Here is a 22,757-nt window from a genome sequence, read left to right as displayed (position 1 = left end):
TTAGAGCTGTCACCTTTTTTTAGGAACAGGCTGAATGTAGGAGAACTTCCATTATGAAGGAGCGGTAGAAGTCGATAGACATAGTTGAAAGAGTTTTGCCAAACAAGGTGCAAGCACAGAAGCACAGTTTTTGAGAACAGCAGGTCCATAAACCTTTCGGGGGTTTAGACAAGCAGGGGCATGGAAGACACCATTACGAAGAACTTTAATTATAGGCATGAAATAGTCAGAGGGTGGAGAAGGAGGGACTAGCCCAAAATCATCCAAGGGGGAGATGTTAGCAAAAGTTTGAGATAAGAGTTCAGCTTTAATGATAGATGTGATGGCAGCTGTGCCATCAGGATGAAATAAAGGAGAGAAAGATGGAGAAATAAAGTTATTGGAGATGTTTTTGACCAGATGCCAGAAGTCACGAGGGGATTTTGAGTTTAAAAGATTTTGACATTTTCTATTTATGAAGTAATGTTTGGCAAACTGAAGAACAGACTTGGCATAATTCCGGGCAAAAATATAAGGTGCACGGGATTTAGGTGATGGAAGGCTCGAGTACCTTTTGTGGGCAACCTCTCTATCATGTTTAGCACGAGAACAGGCTGTATTAAACCAAGGTTTAGAAGGTTTAGGTTGAGAAAAAGAATAAGGAATGAACGCCTCCATGCCAGACACTATCACCTCTGTTATGCGTTCCGAACACAGAGATGGGTCTCCGACACGGAAACAGTAATCACTCCAGGGAAAATCAGCATAATACCTCCTCAGGTTCTTCGAGTTGACAGAGGCAAAATGCCAGAGGCATCTGCCTTGGGGGATCCTGAGGATGGATTGGAGAAATAGGACGAGATACAGATATGAGATTGTGATCGGAGGAGCCCAACGGAGAAGATAGGGTACAGTGGAACCATGCGTGCTTTGGGATCCGAGGGTCTCCAAGCGCATGGGTTCGAATCCTGTCCGGTCCGAGTGTAGGTTGGGCTTCCTCAGTTGGGGCAACGGTTTCCTAGCTGGTGGGCTTTGATATAGGAGGTACCCCAAAAAGTATCCCCTTTAGCCCATAAGTTCCCGTGAAAAGCCCACATGGTATAAATAAAAAAATATATAAAAAAAACAGCATAAGCAGAAGGATTAGAGGTAAGAAAAAGATGAAGAATGTTGGGTCTATCTCCAAGACGGTCAGGAATACGAATAGGGTGTTGCACTAGTTGCTTTAGAGCAGTGGTTCTTAACCTTTATCAGTGCCCGTACCCCTTGATATCTCAGAAAATTTTCTCGAACTCCCTCCAATGTAAATACTAAACAAACATATGAAAAGGATTAGTGATGAAAACCTTGCTGAGAAATTATTAGATTTTTCAATTACTGAGCAAAGGCACTTTTTTTTATTTCAAATGAAAAGTGTCAATTAGTAGGATTCAATGAATGCAAATTGTAACAGTAATTATGAGTAATGCTACATAATACACCAACACATTTTAGTACGATATCTCAAGAAAATGTGAATGAAACCATAAAAAAGTAAGGAAATTGTTTACAGCACTAACTTAAAAATTTGAGACAATTATAGTAAGAGAAAAATTAGGAAAATATATGTTTTGCTTTCTCATGGTAAATATACGGTACCGTTGCACTGGCTACCATGTCTCGTACCCCTAGGTTTAAGGTTTCGTACCCCTTGGGGGTACAGGTACCGCAGGTTAAGAACCACTACTCTAGGTCATAGAGGATAGCAAAGTTAAAGGCTAATTCACCAGGATGGTCAGTGAAGTGAGAGGAAAGCCAAAGCTGGTAGTGAACATTGAAATCTCCAAGGATGGAGATTTCCTCGAAAGGATGGGGGGGATAGAATGTGCTCCACTTTGGAAGGTAAATAGTCAAAGAATTTACAATAGTCAGAGGAGTTAAGGGAGAGGTAGACAGCACAGATAAATTTAGTTAGAGAGTGACTATTGAGTCGAAGTCAGATGGTGGAAAACTCACAAGATTCAAGAGCGTGGGCACGAGAGCAAGTTAGGTTGTTGCGTACAGAGATCCAACATCCAGCTTTAGAACGAAAATGAGAATAGAGAAAGATGGAAGGTACAGAAAAGGAGATACTGTCAGTTGCTTCAGCCAGCCGTGATTCGGCGAGGAAAAGAAGATGAGGTTTAGTAGAGGAGAGGTGGTGTTCTACAGATTGAAAAGTACTCGTAGATCTTAGACCGTTAATGATGCAGAGATTAATGAAGAAAAAGTTGAGGAGGTGTCAAGACATTTTGGGTCGCTACCTGAAGAGCAGTCCGACCTGGGGACATTTCTGGTCCTCTCCCCAGAAGGGGACCCCGGGACTGGATTAGGAGTCGCCATATTTTAAATTTTGAGTGAGGGAAGCGCGTGTAGTAAGTGCATGTAGTTTTGTGAGAAGGAGGAGAGTTGTCTTTAGAGGGGAGGCTGTGCGCCTAGAGGAGTGTAGGTTACAGTAAGTTAACATGACTTTATACACGCATTATCAAATTTACGGTAGCGAGCTCATGTTTTGAAAAATCTTGATCGTAATATTTCGTCTGATCGTACTGTTGACTGCCAGTTTTACTTAAAGAATTATGGATCTTATTTTCATCCTCGCTGACACTGTTGAGGGTGTTGCGATGAATATCTGATATACGTATCTTAAAAGAAAAAAAATGTTTTTGTACTGGAGAGATGGAAACAAAAGACGTATGTATATGATTCATTATAATCATTACACCCTTTATATTCAAGAGAGAGAGAGAGAGAGAGAGAGAGAGAAAGGAAGTCTGCCAATGGACAAAGACGTCAGTTGGTATCATCACACTAATGTACACCATTACTTGTCTTGTTGTGTGGGTTACTCACAAGTTTTGTTTCTCCCGCAGGACTTAGACGAGACAGCGCAGCCGCAGCAGCAGCAGTAGTCTGAGGTGAGTCCGTCAGGCTAAAGGGCGGCTGGTGCTCACACTCACCTCACCCCATCCACCTGAATAACATTGTTGTATAAACAAATACACTCTCGTGCGCTTTCACACGCACCTTTGTATGTTGCGTGCATACATGAAGACACACACACACACACACACACACACACACACACACACACACACACACACACACACACACACACACACACACACACACACACACACACACACACACACACACACACACACACACACACACACACACACACACACACACACACACACACACACACACACACACACACACACACACACACACACACACACACACACACACACAAGGTCTGTGGTTGGACTTGTCAAGCATTTTATCATTTTTCTTCAGCTATTAATTAACGTGAAAAAAGGATGATCGTAAATATTAAACCTTGACATTTTCCTTTAAGTCGAGGAGTCCTTTTTCAGTTTTGATATCACGGCGCACAGTTTTCACTTTAGCGCGATGATGTACGTGGCCGCGGGTGTGCCTTAAAGCATATGCAATGATGGAAAATTCGATGCTCGGTTTCGTGCGTATAGATAACTGTTGCTTAGTTTAGCACCGTTCTATTTTTTTCTGTGTGTGTGTGTGTGTGTGTGTGTGTGTGTGTGTGTGTGTGTGTGTGTGTTGAAGCTTGTCCAATCTTAGCACATAATCAAAAATAATAGTTTTCTTATGCACATATTTTCTGTAAACGAAAAACTTATTCTTTGTGTGTGGAATGATAAGATAGTGATGGTGAGGCTGCACCCTTGCCTTCATCGTCACCAGAGCGGTACGCAACACTTGTCACGCTTTGAAACTTTTTTTTATCTTTTTCTTATCTTATCTTTACACATAACTCTACATGAGAGTGTAATTACGTCCTATAAAGTTTATAAAAGCCAAATGTGATGTGAAGGCAGTCCCAGGTAACGCGCCCGCCTGTCCGGTGGAGGTGACAGTCTTGTTATAGAATTCAATTAACACCCAAACAGGTAGTCCCGGCTGGGCATACAAGGTGATGTGCTGAGCCCTGAGAATTTCAGCAAGTGATGTTCACGTCAACACCAGCCTTGCGAGACCTTGCCTGGGATTAAGTCGTGACCTGCCGTCCGTCCGTTGTGGGGAAGGAGTCCACTTTGTAGCAGCAGTGGCCTTCGTGCCTCGCATATTTTCTACTCTATGTTTACATGTGAGGCAGACCATATAAAAAGAAAAACAACCCTCTGTCGCTGGGGGTCGCACAGCCTCAGGTGCCGGATAGCCATCTAAGAATCTATTCACAGGTCCTGTTTAGTTCCTTGCCAGACCAGAAGGCCTTGCCGAGCCTTTCGCATGAAAAAAACTTCATCCTACATTTCTGTCAGGTGAGTGGGGACAGTAAATAGATGTGTTTTCCTGCACCGCTAACAGCACACCAGCGCTTCATGAAGCGATGGGGCCAGTCTTCCCCTGCAACGTTATGGTGGTGGCTGGGCTGTACCAGGCAGGGTGGGGCTTGGAAGGGTTCTATACCCGGCAGTGGGACGCCAAGATTCCACAGTGTAGCTTTGTTGTCTTTTCTCCCAGAAAGCTGCTGCTGTTGTTTCACTGGCCCGTGAAACTTGGTAAATATCGTCCCATCCTCGTGTTTAACGTGAATCGCATACGAAAATGAACAAGTTTGACTCTTTATTCAAGTGTGCAGCCAGACAGAGGCAGCACCCAGCGCCGGTAATTTCATCCCCTCCCGCCCATTAGGTGTCTGGTCACGACGCTCCGGAGGGAAAGCAAAGACTTTTAAAAGTTGATAATGTCATCAGGAAAATTTAGTTTTGAAAACCTTTAGTATTAAGTAGGTATAGCGGAGCGTACTTATTGTGTTAGTTTTGTTTTTATTTACTTATTTATTCATTTCCCTATCTATATACTACAGTGCGTATGTATCTATCTTTATGTGTGGGGAAATTGCTCACTTTCACTGCAGCACCCTCTGTTCGTCCCTTTCGCCGCCCCGTCTTCTCCCCAACGTTGTTCAGCCCTTTCTGGCATGCCCCTCCCCCTCTCCACCGTTAGCTAGTATTACCCCTCGCGACCTTCACCACACGCCAAATTCGATATGACTTATGGCTGCGGCGGCGTGTAGCACCAGCCACCCAGGCGCCGCCCCGCAGATGGGCTACGCTTCTACTACCTTCCAATTAATAGCCATCAAAACATCTTTTCTCGCATCTTCTCGCCGTAAATTAACAGGGATCAATACCTCTAATTACAGTTAACGTGTACCTTTTGGTCTGCCTGCCACTACAACAACAAAATGAAACCTTAAATAAATATATGTTTACTTAATGAAGGACAATAAAGAATCTGAATCTCCTTGAGTGAGCATTTGTGAGGTATGTGCGCGGAGGGCTGCTGCGCCCCTCGCCAGGACAGGTAAAGGTCACGGTGGATTCGCACTTTGAGAAGAACATAAGGGTGTTCATGAGCTGGGACAGGTCTTAGTGTAGCCCAACCAGTGACCGAATCCCATTCCCTGTTTACTTAATATAAAATGTATTGATAATATAATGGCACCCTCTCCCGAACGGCAGGGCGCTACCCGGCCCCGTGTACTCAGGTCGGAACGGGGTACTCTGGTCAGAGCGGTCGGTCGGGATGGGAGATTGGCATCAGCTGCCTGAGCGTTTCTCACAGAGTGACTGTGAGGGTGGAGTGGTAACGGTGGTGTCGGTAGCGGGACAAGTGTGTGGTGATGCACAAGTCTGCGTTGATACCCCCACTCCGGCGGTGTCAACTTAGTGTGGGGATGGTGCGGCGGGGTCGCCGGTGCTGCCCGCCTGGATGACGAGCGAACAAAGGGCTGGTGGGGCAGCCAGCCGGCCTGCCGTCCAAACATTGCATGCCGGCAAGCTTTGCCAGCGTCAGATCCACGCTGGTCTGGACTTGGCAAGGAGGTGCAGCCAGCCCGGATGCTGCGCCGCGGGCACGACGACACGTATGTAAAGCAGTGGTTGGTGTTGTACACCAAGGATTTATTTCGTACTGCCTCCCTCACTGCACAAAAAATTATTGCATATAGCAATACTGTGTGTGTGTGTGTGTGTGTGTGTGTGTGTACACACACACACACACACACACACACACCATGGCACCAACACCACCCTGGTGGCCGCCCTGTGGCCTTGGCGCCGCCGCCCACACACGCCAGCTAGTCCTGAGTTGTGCTCGCCTTTAGCACCACACTTGCCTGTCTTGAGGCAAGAGTCGTTGCGAGGAGCAGCGTTAAGCATTTTGAAGAAAACGCATTGAAAACCGGTAACCAAATATTCCCTGTAATGCCCTAGACAGACTGAGGGACAGCTGAAGCATGAACACCAGGCCAGCCATGGAGTCTGTTCTTTTATTTATTTATTTATTTTTATTTTTGGTATATGAGAAAAATATCATACGTCAATATGGATGGGTTTTTAAACATCAGTCTTGCATTGCTAGCCTGTAGTGAAAGACGCCAGTCTTACATAAAGACATGCCTGAATAAAGCACGTGATTTCTTAAAAAAAACTGCTCTTGTTTGAAATAACAACATTATTTGCTAACTTAATGTTTGCTGGTGTGGCGCTCACACACACACACACACACACACACACACACACACACACACACACACACACACACACACACACACACACACACACACCTTGTGTTTCATGTACTATTTGGATGTAAGTATACTCAAATGATAGTCCTGCAATAAGTGTAAAAGAAAGAATTATACTCAGTAACTTTTTTTATTTTTTGTGCATGACTTACGTCTCCTCAATACCAATATTATATTTATACTATCTTAGCGAACAAGATTTATAGCAGAGTGTTCAAAGGATCGTGTGTCGGCGAGGTGTGTTGTGGGGAGGGGGTGGTGCATGGGGACACCCTGCACGGGGCTTGGGTACACACGCCGCGGGAAGCACTCACCAGGTCGTGCACAAACGGATGTGTGTATGCACAAGTCAGCCCTGCCGCAGCCTCCACCCTGGCAGCCTCCTCTTCTGCAGTGTCAGACGTAGAGCATTTTTGCCTTCAGGACTTCAAGTAACTAAAGGTCATTAGGCCAAAGCCACAGTCATCTACCGACATGATCAATGCAGCAGAAATGTCAACATCAGAGTGGATAATTCGGTACTATTAGGGATGTTCCATTAAGTTAAGCAAAGGCTGTATATTAGATTTTACTTAGAAGGCAAAACTAAAACCTCTAATTATATGAGATGCTAATTCCAGTCGTATTTGAATTCAGGAAGATATATTTAAGGTCGGTAAGGGAAAACCTTATACAAGAAAAGTCGGAGTTCATAAAGTTGAGCGGACCTGTAACTATGAGTATACTCTATGGATACTTGCTAATCAGCTAAGCGTCTTCGTCACAGTCTTACCAAATGATCGTTGCTTTCCCTGTTCATCACTGAGATACTGCTGGAGCGATATGGTGGCCAAGTCTTGCCACAAAACAAACAGGAGTATAGACACCGCGCACTGCAGTCACTTCTTGCCTCCACTCTTAGGCCCGACTCCTCCATCAGGAGAACACAAATGGCAGAATAAGAAAAATAAATAATGGTACAGCTTAACTTGTTAACGCATAAGATTTTCATGGACAATTGGTTTGTCGTAAACAATTGTCTCCCTCTGCTTCATAGGATGTATGCATGTCAGACACGTCTGACATGTATACATCTGACACTCGTCACGCAGCTCTACTTTTGCAGTCACCAGTCATAATTATTTGTGCACAAGCAATTTGGTCGAAAGTGTTCAGTAGAAACAATTATGATGAAAAGTGCAACTTTTCCATTAAATTATCAATTTTTGTACATGCGATGTATGTAATTGCATGCTATTCTTATCCGTGATCATGAAATCTTTAAAATAGATTAGCTTTTATTCAGAAGGTTTGCGTGTGATCTTTACGTGATGCACAAAGGAATATAAATCACTCACCAGGAAATAACATGCGCGGCGCGATAGTGTTTTCAAGGTGAGTGACGTGTGCACACGAGGGCAGATACAAATATCCGTTGTTTTTAATTGTGAAAGGAAAGGCGGGAGCTGAGCTACAACTCGGAGGAATAAGGGCGGGGATAAGCGTCGCTGCCACTGGTATAGGACAACAGGTGGTTATCCGTGTGAGGGCGTGGTACAGTGAAGGACACCACAGCCTTCCTTTCCAGAGGGGACACCGATCTCTCGCTGACAGGCCCTGGTGCCGAGCCTCACCGCAACGTTCCAAGGCCTTTGTAGAAAGGACTGTCTCGCTGCATAGGACAAACAACTTGATGCAATGTCAGCCTCAAGAAAATCCATACAGTGTCCGCTGTAGTCTGCCTCGCCCATGCCTGCAACATGTGAACTGGACGAGGCGAGGGGCGCCGCGCCGGAGTCCTTGTGTTCCCCTAATGCGTTATCATGCTGCTAATATGGTCTACAAGGGCTGCTCAACTTCATTGATGCAGCTTTTTTTTTCCTGCCCGATCCCTTAGCCAGCCACTGACAATCATGCTGGGCCGCCCACCTGCTCAGGCTGTTCCTGCATGGCTAGCTGAATTTCCTGGTATTGTGTCAATACCTCCACCTGGATGTTTGCTTTCCTGTCGTATTACACCGTTCATTACACACAAGTGTAACAGAAGCTGTTCTTAAACACTTGTAATTTTATTGAATGTGTTTACCGTCTCCTGTTTTGTTATGTGTCAGCACAAAATTTTCCGCATTACTTTCTACGTAATTTGTTGAGCGAATAAAATTCTCGTAGTATTTTGATCGCACTGAAACAAGTCAATAGGATTTTGTGCAGGAATGATCACAGTGATCTGATTTCATTTCGAATATTTGTGTGAGGGTGAACTGTATTCATACTCCCAAGACATTACATCAGCCGTGGTCGACGCACTTATTGAGCCGAACCGAGCACCGTCTTGTTATGAAGGAATTACAATAAAAGGCCAGTTTGAGAGACAGCTCATGGCACTGCGCTGCGCTGAGTGGAAGACTGAAAAAATTACAAAAATAGATAAATACCTTTCTCTTAATAGCTTATGACGTTCACTTTTCACGGTCTCCTCTTGCTAGCCAGGCTGGTCTTGCAAACTGTAATTATCTTCCACAGTCTTTTGCTCTTGTGCAAGTGAATGCTGAGAGAGAGAGAGAGAGAGAGAGAGAGAGAGAGAGAGAGAGAGAGAGAGAGAGAGAGAGAGAGAGAGAGAGAGAGAGAGAGAGAGAGAGAGAGAGAGAGAGAGAGAGAGAAAGTGTTAAATGAATTATTAGAACTTATCATTATAATGGTACAGATCGTAACTGGTGACGGTGAGGGAGGGGCGTTCGATGATGGTCGGAGCTGATGGAGGGCGGTGACAGTTACCATAGAGTGTGTTGGCAGGGCAGGGCAGGTCAAGCTGGTTGCCGGCGTTATGCAGCTAAATCAGTGGCTCCACACTCGTTGCTCAAGTTACCAAATAGTTTGGTTGAGTTAGCACTTACATCGCAGTAGTGATAATGTGACTTCTCAAAATCTTTCCTGTGAAATATTAAACTTAAGCTTCAGCTTCAGCTGAGAGAAGCAGCTTTGATAACGGTGAGAGGCTAGTTCTGTCTTCCACGTGACCCACGCCGGTTGATCCCTGACCCTTCACTGCACACCGGCCCGAGTGTCTCCTCTGCACACACACAAGAGAGTGCAGCCGTTCCTGGGATCTCCAGCCCTGCCGGCATGGCGGTGTTCGAGTGGATGAGCGCGGCAAGGGGGCGGGATGCAGCACTAAAAGACAGACTATGTAAGTGTTGGTGCGTCACAATCGGGATTTAAGAAAGACACACCGAAACAATTGCCTTCCCACTATATCAGTTTGTGTGTGCTTGTGCCTTTTCATTTTAGGGAGAGATCACAATCCTAAGGGAAAGGTAATTACCTGTAATAACACAGTACCTCGCTGGTTCACCTAACGGTATCATTGTATTCCCGCCAGTCACTCGTTGCTTGTTTTTATTGACACATCGTGACGTGTTGGTGCAGCCGCTGCTCCATCAACCCTTTGGTGCACCTCGCCATCCCGAGCCTAGGGGAGCGTAGACCCGCTCTGTGAGACTTCTAATAGGCAATAACACGGGAATTAAACCAAAGCTGGGTTTTCGTTTAAGTTTTAGTTGTTGTAGCGTGGTGGTTCTGCTGCCTGTGGTATTGTTATGCTTTGTGTTTCTTTGTTGTTGGTGGTAGTGGTGATGATGGACGGTAGTGGTGGTGGGGGTTGTGATGATGATGATGATGATGATAATGATGATAATGATGATGATAATGATGATGGTGATAGTGGTGATGGTGGTGGTGGTGGTGGTTTTGCTGCTGCTGCTGCTGCTGCTGCTGCTGCTGCTGTTGATGATGATGATGATGATGATGATGATGATGATAATGGTAGTAATAATGATGACATTGCAGTATATATGATTATTGCTATTTTTAATGTCAGCCTGTGCAATCATGGAGACGTCCCCCTGAGCACACGTAGGATATTTGCCCCTAATTCCGCTCATTGCTGATGGATTAATTATCAAAAAGAAAAGTTTTCACTTGACACTGCGTGTGGGCGGGCGTGTGCCCACTGGGTAGCTACTGCCGTGACCCGGTCCCCGGGACTCCCGCTGCTCCACGTTCAAGCCACGAGGCTCACGCGTCGGCTATTCCTATAGCGGTAACCAATCCACTCTGACCTCTCGCTCTCTGATGAAAAAAAAAAAAAAAAAAAAAAGAAAGAAAGAAAAATGAGAAGATGGTGACCCTTTTGAGCCGCGATGGGCGTGGTTCGTGTGCCCAGGCTGTCTCCAGTGGTATGACTTTTGGTCTCACGCTCGTGCTGCCACTGCCCTAACATCATACTGATGGAGGGATACACATGCAGCCGCAGATATATACTAATGGACCAATTTCTTGAAATGCAGGTAAACTTTTCCATAATTAGTATCCCAGCGTGCCCTCCCCGCATCCTGAGTGTCCAGGGCGTCGCACGGAGCACATGGAGCATGAAAGTGTAGCTTGAGCACTCAATATTTGAACGAATGTGAAAAACAGCAATGTTGAAGTTGCTTTGTGCGAGAACCGGGCTTTGACCCCGCCCTGCCACTTATAAATATCTGAGTTACGTCACTGAATTAAGATTTTTCTGTTTCGCTTACCTATTTATCTAATCACTGTTTTCATCTTGCTGCCTGTTCAGGGTAATGCTTTCCCTTGCACAGCTGAGTGACAACGTCGGTGGCGCCCTCCACCACCACAACCACCACCACCACCATCACAATGATGGTTGTGTAGACCGTAGAGAGTCAGTTTTGTCTTTTATGTGAGTAAAATTGAGCACCATTATCATTCGTGTGTGTGTGTGTGTGTGTGTGTGTGTGTGTGTGTGTGAACGTGTTTGATCATTGGTGAAGATCTGCTCTCACAATGCTAGACAGAATCCCCATCAGTGCAGTGGGTGACATTGGCACAGGACACACGGTAGAGGTGAGACTGCACCGTTGCAGACACCGCCCACTCTTACCCGGCCACGCGTGTCGGCCTGATGGATGGCAGTAGCCGCGAAGCTTGAGGGAAGCCTGATGAATGATTACCACAGGCAGTAAGAGACGAGTCTGCTTTGGCGCAACACCTTACCTCGCCTCACCTCACCTCGTACATCGCTCCTCTCGCCACTCACCTGGAAAATCTCCGAACTGGTTCTTACGTCTTAAAGTACTCAACCATTTTTTTTTTTTTTTTTTTGGACCTACTTTTCTCCGAAGTAAGTTTTTTCACGTTATATTTTGCTTTAAGAATTGAGTGATTTTGCGATACCTAACGTTTTTTTTTTTTTTCAAAATTCAGACCAAGTTTAAGAATGCCCGGTTTTTTTTTTTTTCCGATCAGTAAGGACAAGACGGGGCTTGATGCTCCAAGGCTGTGTCAGGCTGCAGTGGCAGGGGGCGGGCATCCTGCAGGGCGAGTTCCAGAGAGTGAAGAGAAACGTTGACGGTATGTGTGTGTGTGTGTGTGTGTGTGTGTGTGTTTGGCCCTATTGCTCCGATAGGCTTTGTCCCTGGAGGCTAATTTTTGAAGGCTTGGCTGGCCGCCACCCGTTGTGTTGACATAGGCAAGAGTGTTCAAGTAAGACCCATGCCATCACCAGAGCTGACTGCAGCACTGTACAAGACGGAAGGATGACGGGCAGAGTGCAGGTGAATTTCAGTCACTCGCCGATGTCTTGAAAAATGGTCAACTTCTAGTAGGACGCGAGGTGGAGTTAGCGAGCTCCATTCCGAGGATCACTTAGCCACCGCCTCCTTTTGTGTGTGTGTGTGTGTGTGTGTGTGTGTGTGTGTCTGGGGATAAGTACAGTGTGGGTAGCAACGTGCGTCCTTGGGCTGCGGTCGCTGAGGCGGGCCGCTGGCCTCCCTACCTGGACTGTGGAGAGGAGGGAGAGGGTTCGGGAGGAGAAGGGACCGGAGAGATGAAGGGGAGGAAGGACAGAGGGAGCGGAGCGTGGGCAAGGGGCGGGGGTGGATGGTGGGGATAAAGTGTGTCTGACCTTTGCCGAGTTCGCGAAATGTGGCAGAAATAAACGCCTTATGGTGAACCACGAAATAAGATTGTGATAGTAAATAGAAGAACAAAAATAAAAACGGACTAGGGTATACATATATTGAGTCTGCGAGGCAGGTAAACAAGAAGACTCAGCCAGCAATAGACACGTAGATTAGGGGGGACGCAACACGGCAGAGACAAAGACAACAAAGGCTGAAGTGACAATAAGCCTGGTTTTGGGCCGAATGTGTGGCGAGGGAATGACGAAGCGAAGGGAGGGACTGGGAGGTGGATAGGGATAATGGGAGGGTGTAAGAGGAGACGAGTTAAGAAGGGATTAGGGTGAGCAAAGAAGAGGGAGGCTGAACTGTGATAAGAGGAAGGCGAGGAGGCGGGCAAAGCTGAACGAGGCTTACGAGGGTATGACATGCAAAGGTGAGATTAAAATGAGAAAGATAAGGCATGTGTAGATGTGAAAAGAAAGGCTATGCTGAGAACATGTGGCCAGAGATGAGACGAGAGAGAGAGAGAGAGAGAGAGAGAGAGAGAGAGAGAGAGAGAGAGAGAGAGAGAGAGAGAGAGAGAGAGAGAGAGAGAGAGAGAGAGAGAGAGAGAGAGAGAGAGAGAGAGAGAGAGAGAGAGAGAGAGAGAGAGAGAGAAAGACTGGATAAGGTTGAAAAGAAAGAGGATAGGGAGGAGTTAGTGAATAAGAGTTGGGTGGAGCGCAGGGGTTTGTGTGGAGAGCATGAGAGTGGGAACAGAGATGAATGGAATCACCACAACTCACGTGGAAGGTGTTCACTAATGAATATTTGAACGGTGCGTCCAGGAATGATGGATGGTTTGAGGGGAAAGGGATGCGTGGGCGGTGGGAACCGAGGGCTGGTATTTAAGTCTGTCATAAAGAACAGATGGTTGAGGAACACTGCGGCTCGCGCTCCATGCCCGGGCCTCCCCAACCCTCAGTCCTTTGCCACAGTGAGCGTCACTGTGGCGCCCACACTGTCCCCACCGGAGTGAAAGTACTGTGAGTCACAAAGTAACACGCTAGTGCTGGCCCGGCAGAGGGTGTTTCCTTAACGCGTCACGGAGCACCGCTGTCCCCGCCACCTGATGGTGACCTGATGGCTCCACAATGCAAACAAAACCAGCACAATGGCGTCGTGGCGAAGGCTGAGCCGCCTCTCTGCTTGCATTGCACACTTTTAAGGGCGTGCAGAAAGGCCATGCTGTGTGAGGGCCTCATCACGCTGCTTACGTAACGTCGACCCACATGGTGGAGGAGGAGGCGGCGGCTGGCTCCCTGACCGTGTGGGGACATCCTGCCCTGTGCCCCCACCCACCTACGTCTATTCTAACTCCCTTTAAACTGCTCAGTCTTTCATGCATCGATACAATTATGAAATTACTATTACCTGAAAAGCACTAGTGATCATTTAGCACCACTGTTAACAAGGATCAGGTGAGGATTGCGTGAAGGAAACATGAAAGTGTGGCTGCAAGTTGATCTGTGACCCAGCGGTTGGCCAGGCAGCGGGTCGCCAGCCACATGACCCGGCCTGACCCTCGCTCGTGCCCCTCTTGCTGCTTACCCATCATGGTGTGGCCGCGCCGCGCCAGGCCAGGAACCAGGGTACAGGAGGGAGAGGGTCAGGCCACGCAGAGATTATCATAGTGATTGTTATGCATTTTGCTTCATTATTATTATTATTATTATTATTATTATTATTATTATTATTATTATTATTATTATTACTGTTGTTGTCGTTGTTGTCTGTGTAAGTGCATGAGTAGGATGTGAAACAGTGGATCTTAGGTTACTTGATCGAGGTTGTGGTTGAATGGTCCCTGGTGTCATTTCTTTTTTTCTTGAGTTCTCCATAATTTTGGATTTTTCTTAATTTTTCAAGTCCCCAAAGCTGCCGTAACAATGAAAAAATGTATAGTGTTGATGGTATAAAGTAAGTCTCTGAGGTATGCGCACGTCCCTCCTCCCGCCCTCCCACACATTTCAGCACGAAATGTCACGTGAACCTGCATATTAGTAGTGTTTTGTTCAACTTCCGCCTCAAGTTCGACTTCTCTTTTATTTGCAATTTCTACAGTGCGACCTTGGTGACGGCGAACTCAGTGGTAGTGGTCACCCTGCCCAGATGACCGCTCCCCCTGCAGGACGGGCTGCACTTGTGTTGCCGCGTTAAGGTTGTCTCAGTACTGCGGAGTCAGATTTCATAATAGCACTGCGGCAGCAACCAATCTATGAGGTGTTTCCATCACCCCTGTGGTTGTAATAGTTGTGTAATCAAATGTCAAGGAGGTTTCGGTGCCAACAATGATAAAGCAAAAACAAGGAATGCTTCTAATAAAGGAAGTCAGGTGGCTGTGGGTCGGGACAAGCAGGTTTTTATCATTGCAGTGCATTGTACGGAGAAACGGTGGGAAACCAGCCGACACTAGTGTTGATGGTGACAGTGAGGACTCGGAATGCAAGCACAGTGAGGGTGGAGTGGCGACGCGATACCATGTAGAGCAACGTCCTTGTCTTGCTTCACACGGAGCCTGCAGGGGAGCTGCACTTTCTCTCTATCCCTCCCTCTCTCCACCTTTACCTCCCACCGCCTTGAAAGTAAAAGTTACGTACTCTGACTGTGAACCCATGTAAAACCCTTTCTTTTTGCAACTTGTCTATTTTTCTGGATGAGCACGTGGCTGTGCAGATTGTGCCCCTCGCTGTGATTTCCAGCGCTGCAGTTCGTCACGGCGGCCAGGTAACGCCGCCCCGCCACGCTGTCGCCGCACTGTGCCGGGATGACCGGCTTCGACCTTAGGGTTGTAAACGTATTTTTAACGATCCGTTTAATAATCACTGCAAAGTGATTTTTCTTAGTCGAGGGACATTTTGCCATTTTATGGGACATTCTTTCCTTATTTATGTTGTGGGCGTGGCGCAACCCACGAACCTTTTTTTTGTCCAGGACAGTCTAGGGAAGGCGGAGACCAACCACCACTCTCAACATGAACGCTGTGCCTTGCCTGGGGTTTGCTGAATTGATATATTCTGTATGTTGTTTCGTATGAGAACATATGGTCACATTTCCGCCAGTCTGGTGATTGTATCCGTGGCTCTACATCACCACACGGCTCACCCATGCAGCAGCTTCATGATTTTTTTTCTTCTTGTCGGCGAGAGAATGATGAACACATGGTGATACATGCTCGCATAGATGGAACTTCAGTGTGAGCGTGATGACAGGACAGAAGCAGGTAGAGCGTTGTATCATCAGATCAAGAGGTGAGCTTTTCTTCCGTTAAGAAAGCGTATTCTGAGTGGACTTCAGCAAACCGCCTCCCTTGTCAGGGGAGCACTAGAGCACAGGCGCACCCCGGCATGCACGCACCCGCCAGCCTCCCCGCACCGGGAAACATAGTGGCGCCGCGTGCCGCGCTAGCAGCTCCAGGCATGGCGACCACAAAGAATTTCCTTGGGCCGACGGAGAGTTATAGCTGAACCACTTATTTCAGTTGACGAGACTTTTTCTGGGCAGGTTTGGTGTGAAAGAGAATAATGATTTTGAAAGGAAAGGTTTTTAGAGCGAGGTAGTTTTACCATCCCAAACCCGGCGAAGGACACCGCAGCTGCGATTTCTTTGTGTTGTCTGTGGTCTTCAAATCTCTCATCATCTCCAAACTTTCTGTCATCTTTGTTTTGTGTAGCTCTTGATTTCTGAGCTATTTACTGATGTCACTTAAACACACTTATTACATTATATATATATATATATATATATATATATATATATATATATATATATATATATATATATATATATATATATATATATATATATATATATATATATATATATATATATATATATTTTTTTTTTTTTTTTATCAGCTAGTCAGGATTCCTAAATTCATCCAGTACTGTACGTACAAAGATGAACAGTAAGATGCTGTAATGAAGGGCGGAAGTTTCCTGGTGACTGTTGTGCTGTGCGGCAGAATGATCGTCGGCTAGTGTTAAGTGAATAGAAATGTAATATTTTACAGTCACTAAGCAGAAGTAGGTGCCTGAGGCAGCACGTAGCCGTAATACGACCACATGTGTTACTTCGTAGCGCGGTGCGGCGGTGCCAGCCAAACCCATCACTGGCATCTGTCAAGGAACACACCTTGATGTCTTCAGTGGGAGGACGTGCAAGACAATCGAAACGAGATAGAAAAGAGTTAGGCTTAGTATAGATATCAAATATTTTCTTTTACTTTGCTGCACGCTATTAGGAAAAATATTCATGAAATTCAAGACACATCTAGAGCAAGTGAGATAGGAAAAAGAAGAGGCAGGGAGTGGCCAACACTGGACCTGAGGGCACCGCCCGTCTGGCTGCCAGGCGCCTGTCGGGAGGCTGGAAGGGGTTGCAGGAGGCGGGATTGTTGGCAAGGATAGCAATTTGTAATGCAGAATGGTGGTTTCGTTATGACAAGATAAGATAAGGCTGTGGTTGGGACGCCACCCAGCCAAGCCAGTGTGCGGGTGAGGTTGTGGTGCGGCCTGACGGTGCCGGTATAGGGTGGCCCGGGGCGGGCGTCGGGCACTATAATTATAGCGGGAGGATCCTCGATGTAGGGTCTCCTCCACCTGCCTGGCCCGGGTCGACCTCGCCATGGGGGAGGAGGGGGTGGCCTGGACTGCCTGAACTCCGTGGAGGGAATGTGTGCGAAATTAAAAGAATTAGATGGCGAATACAAAGCGCCCAGTGAAGGAAATTAAACAATCTCTTGGACATCCATGGATAAGAGAAGAAGAGGAAGAGAGAGAGAGAGAGGGGGGGAAGCATACTAATGACTTGGGATGAGAGGTGAGGCTGGCGGGGAAGGCGTTGCGGTAAAGTTACACGAAAGTCAGAGTTGATCATAAGATTATGTAATTGGCATGAATACCATGAATACCACAACCCGTCGCTCTACTCATCCTACGCTCAGCTCTGGCCAGCTTGCGTGTCCGTGTGTGTGGCAACCACCTCCACCCGGCAGTGCACTGTGTTACGGAGGCACACTCTGAGAGACCTCCATGACAAACACCTATCGGCCTTCGTGTTTATATCCATCGCTTTATAAGGTTGTTATCAGTGTGATGTGATACCTATTTATCTAGTTATTTAATATCTCTCTCTCTCTCTCTCTCTCTCTCTCTCTCTCTCTCTCTCTCTCTCTCTCTCTCTCTCTCTCTCTCTCTCTCTCTCTCTCTCTCTCTCTCTCTCTCTCTCTCTCTCACACACACACACACACACACACACACACACACACACACACACACACACACACACACACACACACACACACACTGACCTATCATTACACATTGCCTCAGTCTCTGTCTCTGCCTCGACCTGTCATGGCGGATGAAGAAAATGACGGGACCGTAACACAACCATCCCAAATCACCGGAATCAGGAAGAGGAAAATGTAGTACCGGTGCGAGATGCCGAGGAGAGAACCGCCTTTTGGCTGCACGCCGGACGGACCTGCATGCTTCCCAGCCTTATTGTGACCCCAGCGGACGAAGGGAAGAGGAGGAGAGGAGGAGGAAGGGAAGGAACAGGACGGGGTGGTGCGGGAAGAGGTTGTATTGTAAGGGGAGGAAGATGAGGTGAGAAGGGACCGTTAACTCGTGCAAAAACCTTAACATGAGTCGTTTGGCATGTTCTGGCGCCTTTCATCACGTATGGATAGTATTCTTGTTGGTGTGTATGTGGACGTGTGGCGGAGGGACGGGAAGGTGGATGGGACGGAGCTGCACCGCGTGACGTGGACGAAGGAACAACGTCGCCGTCTGAGATAGCCTACACCCAAGTGAACAGTGAAGCCGGGAAAGGGGAGAGACCCATAACTGTGAGCAAGAGTCACGTTTTTGGCCACTGACCCGAGGAATCCAAACCCGAGACCCTCCACACCAGCACCAGGGAGCGGCGAGGAGGGAGGCGGGCAGCAGGTGGTGGTGGGGGAAGGCTTGGTGACAGCAATTAACGCGATGACCAAGAGGCTGTCTGCTGTGACTGATGATGGCGCCATGGCTATCACGAGACTTGGTTTGTCTTCTCATACTCTGACAGTAAGACGTCATGTTCTTTGTTGTTCCGTGTCGTTCAGTGACAGTATATCCACTTGAATATAATAAGGAACGTGGAAAAGTGTATGGAAGTGCAGGGAGTTAGAAGAAGAGGACGGCCCAAACGAAGATGGATTGACTGCATAAACGGAGATCTTAGGGAGAAGAATATAAATCCAGAGATGGCAAACAACAGAAATACGTGGAGAAGGCTCATTCACAACGGCGACCCCGAATAGGAAAAAGCTGAGAAGAAGAAGTGGAAAAGTGTAATATGAAGGCGGAATGCAAATGTTACACCGTACTATGGAGGTCGTTGAGGGAAGGTGTACCGGAGAGTGTAATGCGTGACAAGCGTGACCTAGTAGGGAGGACTAAGGGTGCCGGGTGTGATGACTAGGTGGTGTGAGTAACATGCGGCCACCGGAGGATGAAGGCTGGCTCGGGGTGGGGAATGTATCGCTTGTAGTCAACCGTAAAGTTCGGCAATGGGGAAGTCTCGGGCGCGTGGCGATGGTTGTGAAATGTTGTGCGGCGACGCTGAAGTGGTGACGTAATGAGGGGGAGTGGTTGTGGCGGCGGTGACGGGGGAGGAAGACACGCCGCCTACGAGTCCACTTCCCCGAATACGACAGTGATGACCAGCAGTCCAGCAATCAATCCTCCTCGGAAATGAGAGCACAGGAAATGCTTCAACAAGTCTACTGGGGAGAGAGAGAGAGAGAGAGAGAGTGTGTGTGTGTGTGTGTGTGTGTGTGTGTGTGTGTGTGTGTGTGTGTGTGTGTGTAGGCCGCGGGACCTGGCAGAAGGCGGTACAAACTGCACAACAGAATCACGTTATATTTTCTTAAGTATATGAATTGCTGTTGGTGGAATGTATAGCATCAGACCTGGAGCTGAGGGAACAGAGATGAGTGGCATGCAAGCTGTGAGTGTGGTGTGTGAGGACATGGTGCTGGATGATAGAAGCTTTATTCTTACCTGCATGCAGCTGGCGGCACGGCGTGGCACACAGCATAACACTGTACCCACACCACACCACACTGCACCACCAAAACACACCATCTATGATCACTGCATCATCACTTACTGTCACTACGCATCACTACACATAATCTCATCAATAATAGTTACAGACACACACTAACGCACTACCGCACATTGCCGCACGCACAAAACGGCAGCAGCACAAGTAACCCTTTACCTCCTGAAAAAAAAAAGTTTTTTTCAAATTTTGTTTTAACCTTCATAGTATTATCCTATTGAACATAAAAATTATGAAAATGGCCCCTAATAAATAAAATAATATATCGAATGCTGAGATATATATGGTGACCATATGGTTACCTAAGGAGAAAATGGATACAAAAAACTCCATATTCCGTGGCCATAAAGAACAAACCATTTTCTGACGTATACGTAAAGATAACATACTTGTCTCTTCTACGATAATGATATTTCAAATTGTTGGAACTACTGAAAAAAATAAACATACATTCACATGTGTATCTTATTTACGGTTGTGGTAAGAAGCAAAACATGGAATACATAGTCCGACATCACATTTGCAACATTCTGTGCGCACTACAGATTTACAGTTCTCACCCATGCACTTCCTTCTTGCATGACCCTGAAGTGGTTGAACGAAGTGACCCATGTTGTCATATCTCATTTCTACAGCACAAGGTACAAAAAGCTTCCTTCTCCCGGGGGCTTTTGGCTCTACTTTATTCATGAATAATGCCGCCACGATTGTCCTCAACTCAGCATATAGAGGTTTGTCCCACCTACAGGTATCCCATGCTGACCTCAATGCTCTTATTATAGTGATCTGTGTGTATGTGTGTGTGTGTGTGTGTGTGTGTGTGTGTGTGTGTGTGTGTGTGTGTGTGTGTGTGTGTGTGTGTGTGTAATTCACCTCGGTCGTCTGCTGGTCACCCAGCCAGTCTTCCCCATTACGGAGCGAGCTCAGAGCTCATAGACCGATCTTCGGGTAGGACTGAGACCACATCAACACACAACACACACCGGGAAAGCGAGGCCACAACCCCTCGAGTTACATCCCGTACCTATTTACTGCTAGTGAACAGGGGCCACACATTAAGAGGTGTGTGTGTGTGTGTGTGTGTGTGTGTGTGTGTGTGTGTGTTGGTTGTTAGGTGACTGAACGTTGGAATAGACTTTTCCTGACCGAATTGTTGAGTTGTAAGCATCACCGTCCTCTCCGCTTCGCTGCCTCAGTAAATGTGAAAACGTCTGCCAAATCTTGGTAGTCACTGGCGGTCAATGAAAACCTGCATGCGTGCCGAGGGGAAAAGAAAAATGTTTCCGTCCTTTTTTACCCTTCGTATTTTTTAGAGCGTAGAGTTACTCACGTTCTGACGTGGCTTCCGTCCTTGCTCCTCGTGGAACGGCAACACCTGGGTTGACTGTCTGCCAAAAGAGAAAAATAACAATAGCACAACATGATGAGCCCTTTATTGATCCATCCTAGTGTGGGCAGCGGCCGGAAGCTGATGATTAGTATTCTCTGATAAATTTCACCTGCATATTAAGATCTCCGTTGTTGGGGATGGGAAAAGCTCCCAGTGTAACCAGTTGGGTCATGCCCCCCGCCGGCATCCTGTCAGCTGCGAGGGTGTGGCTGCTGTTACTGAACTGCATTGCAGTTTAGTAACCAAACTCAGTCAATAGTGCTAAGCATTCTCTGTGTGGTCGCCGTGATCACAGAGTAACTGCGGCACCCCTTTGAACAATCACGTCTCCTCCTGGCGCCGCGGAACCTGCCGTGACGGGCCAGCTGCCGCCAGGTGGGTCATCACTCACGGATGAGCTCGAGTGAAGCTAACCATTCATCCACGTCAGGTGTTGTAATGCAAACAAATTACATGCTGGAGGTCTGCCTTGCGGCACTCCGTGCGTCTGATCAGTCGGAAGAATAGAAAGAAGCTGGGCGCTTGATATAGTGTGATTCAAACAAATATTATAATATTCCCGCAGAATAAGCGCTCAGTGGCGTAAGATAGTACAAGTGATTTATTCTGACACTGTGTAGTGACCCCACGTGAACACAATCCTACTCACCGAATGTATTGTTTTCCCCGGGAAATGTGAGCCACACAAGACGCTGTTATGTAAAAGGCTTTATTCTTCGCGGCCGTCGCGGTCACGGGCCGCCGAGTCTCTATGGTAGTCGTATCCCCTGGCTGCCCACCGCCCCACTTGTCCGCCCTGACACAGTCATTGACCGTGATTATTTGTGAATACAAAGAAAAAAGCGTAGCTTAACAACACAGATAATGTAGTTGAATAATTATCATGGAACTTCAAAAGGAACACACGATGTGGGTGGGCTGCTGGTGATCCCATGCCAGGGACTGGTGAGGCTCCGGGGGTGGCGCCGGCACACAGCACCTGCCTGCCTGGAATGAACCATACACTCGCCACATACTAAATGATTGTTACTTATTGTAAGGAATTGCCAGCATGACATGGGCCCGTCCCATAGTTAGTGTGTACCGGGGTATGATGGGCTAGTGCTACCCTGGAAGATGAGAGTTACAATCCGCTGTGATCGTTCACGTGAGGCAAGCAGGATGTTATTTATTGGGACGTGTTCTCTTGTTGTTCTTGCAGCTGGTGCTTATGTCATTGCTGTTTTTGTTACTCTTGCTGTTGTTGCTACCATTGTTGTTGTTGTTGTTGTTGTTGTTGTTGTTATTGTTGTTGTTGTTGTTGCTATTATTGTTGCCATGGTGGTGGTGTTGGAGGTACTCGCGGTGATGGTAGAAGTGGCGGTGGGTCTGCTGATGGTGGTGGCGTCTGTTGTTGTTGGCAGAGCGAAGCTGAAAGAGCTGTGGGTGTCAAATACATTCAAAGGTTAATGTCTGATGCCTCTCCGTACTGGGTACTGGACCCCAACAAGTTACCAGACGAGTCTTCAGTCGTGTTGGCTGCAGGGCGTTCACGCCTGACTTGCTGGTGTGCTTGCGTGGCTGCGCGAGGCTCTGATGCCCATGCCTGGCTGTCTCTTGTGCAGCAGCTGCCTCCATGCACTCCGAGTAGCAACTGCTGTTTCTATTGCAACAGTGTCTATAATATCTATTAAAGATATATTGATTTGGTGCA

At 47.0% G+C, this 22,757-nt stretch overlaps 1 protein-coding gene across 4 annotated transcripts in view; it reads left to right on the top strand.

Annotated features, from left to right (window-relative positions):
- Window positions 1–22,757, top strand: part of LOC123516905 — an 86,802-nt gene that overhangs the window by 32,631 nt on the left and 31,414 nt on the right. For 3 of the 4 annotated variants that reach the window (XM_045276663.1, XM_045276666.1, XM_045276665.1), the window contains exon 2: window positions 2,871–2,915. The gene's annotated coding sequence lies outside the window, so the exon portion shown is untranslated. Of the gene's footprint in view, window positions 1–2,870; window positions 2,916–5,591; window positions 5,912–22,757 lie in introns of those variants that run through there. The other variant, XM_045276667.1, reaches the window with a different exon arrangement.

The sequence above is a fragment of the Portunus trituberculatus genome, chromosome 41, assembly GCF_017591435.1.
Source record: "Portunus trituberculatus isolate SZX2019 chromosome 41, ASM1759143v1, whole genome shotgun sequence".
NCBI lineage: Eukaryota > Metazoa > Arthropoda > Malacostraca > Decapoda > Portunidae > Portunus > Portunus trituberculatus.
This window is presented reverse-complemented; position numbering and strand designations above follow the sequence as displayed.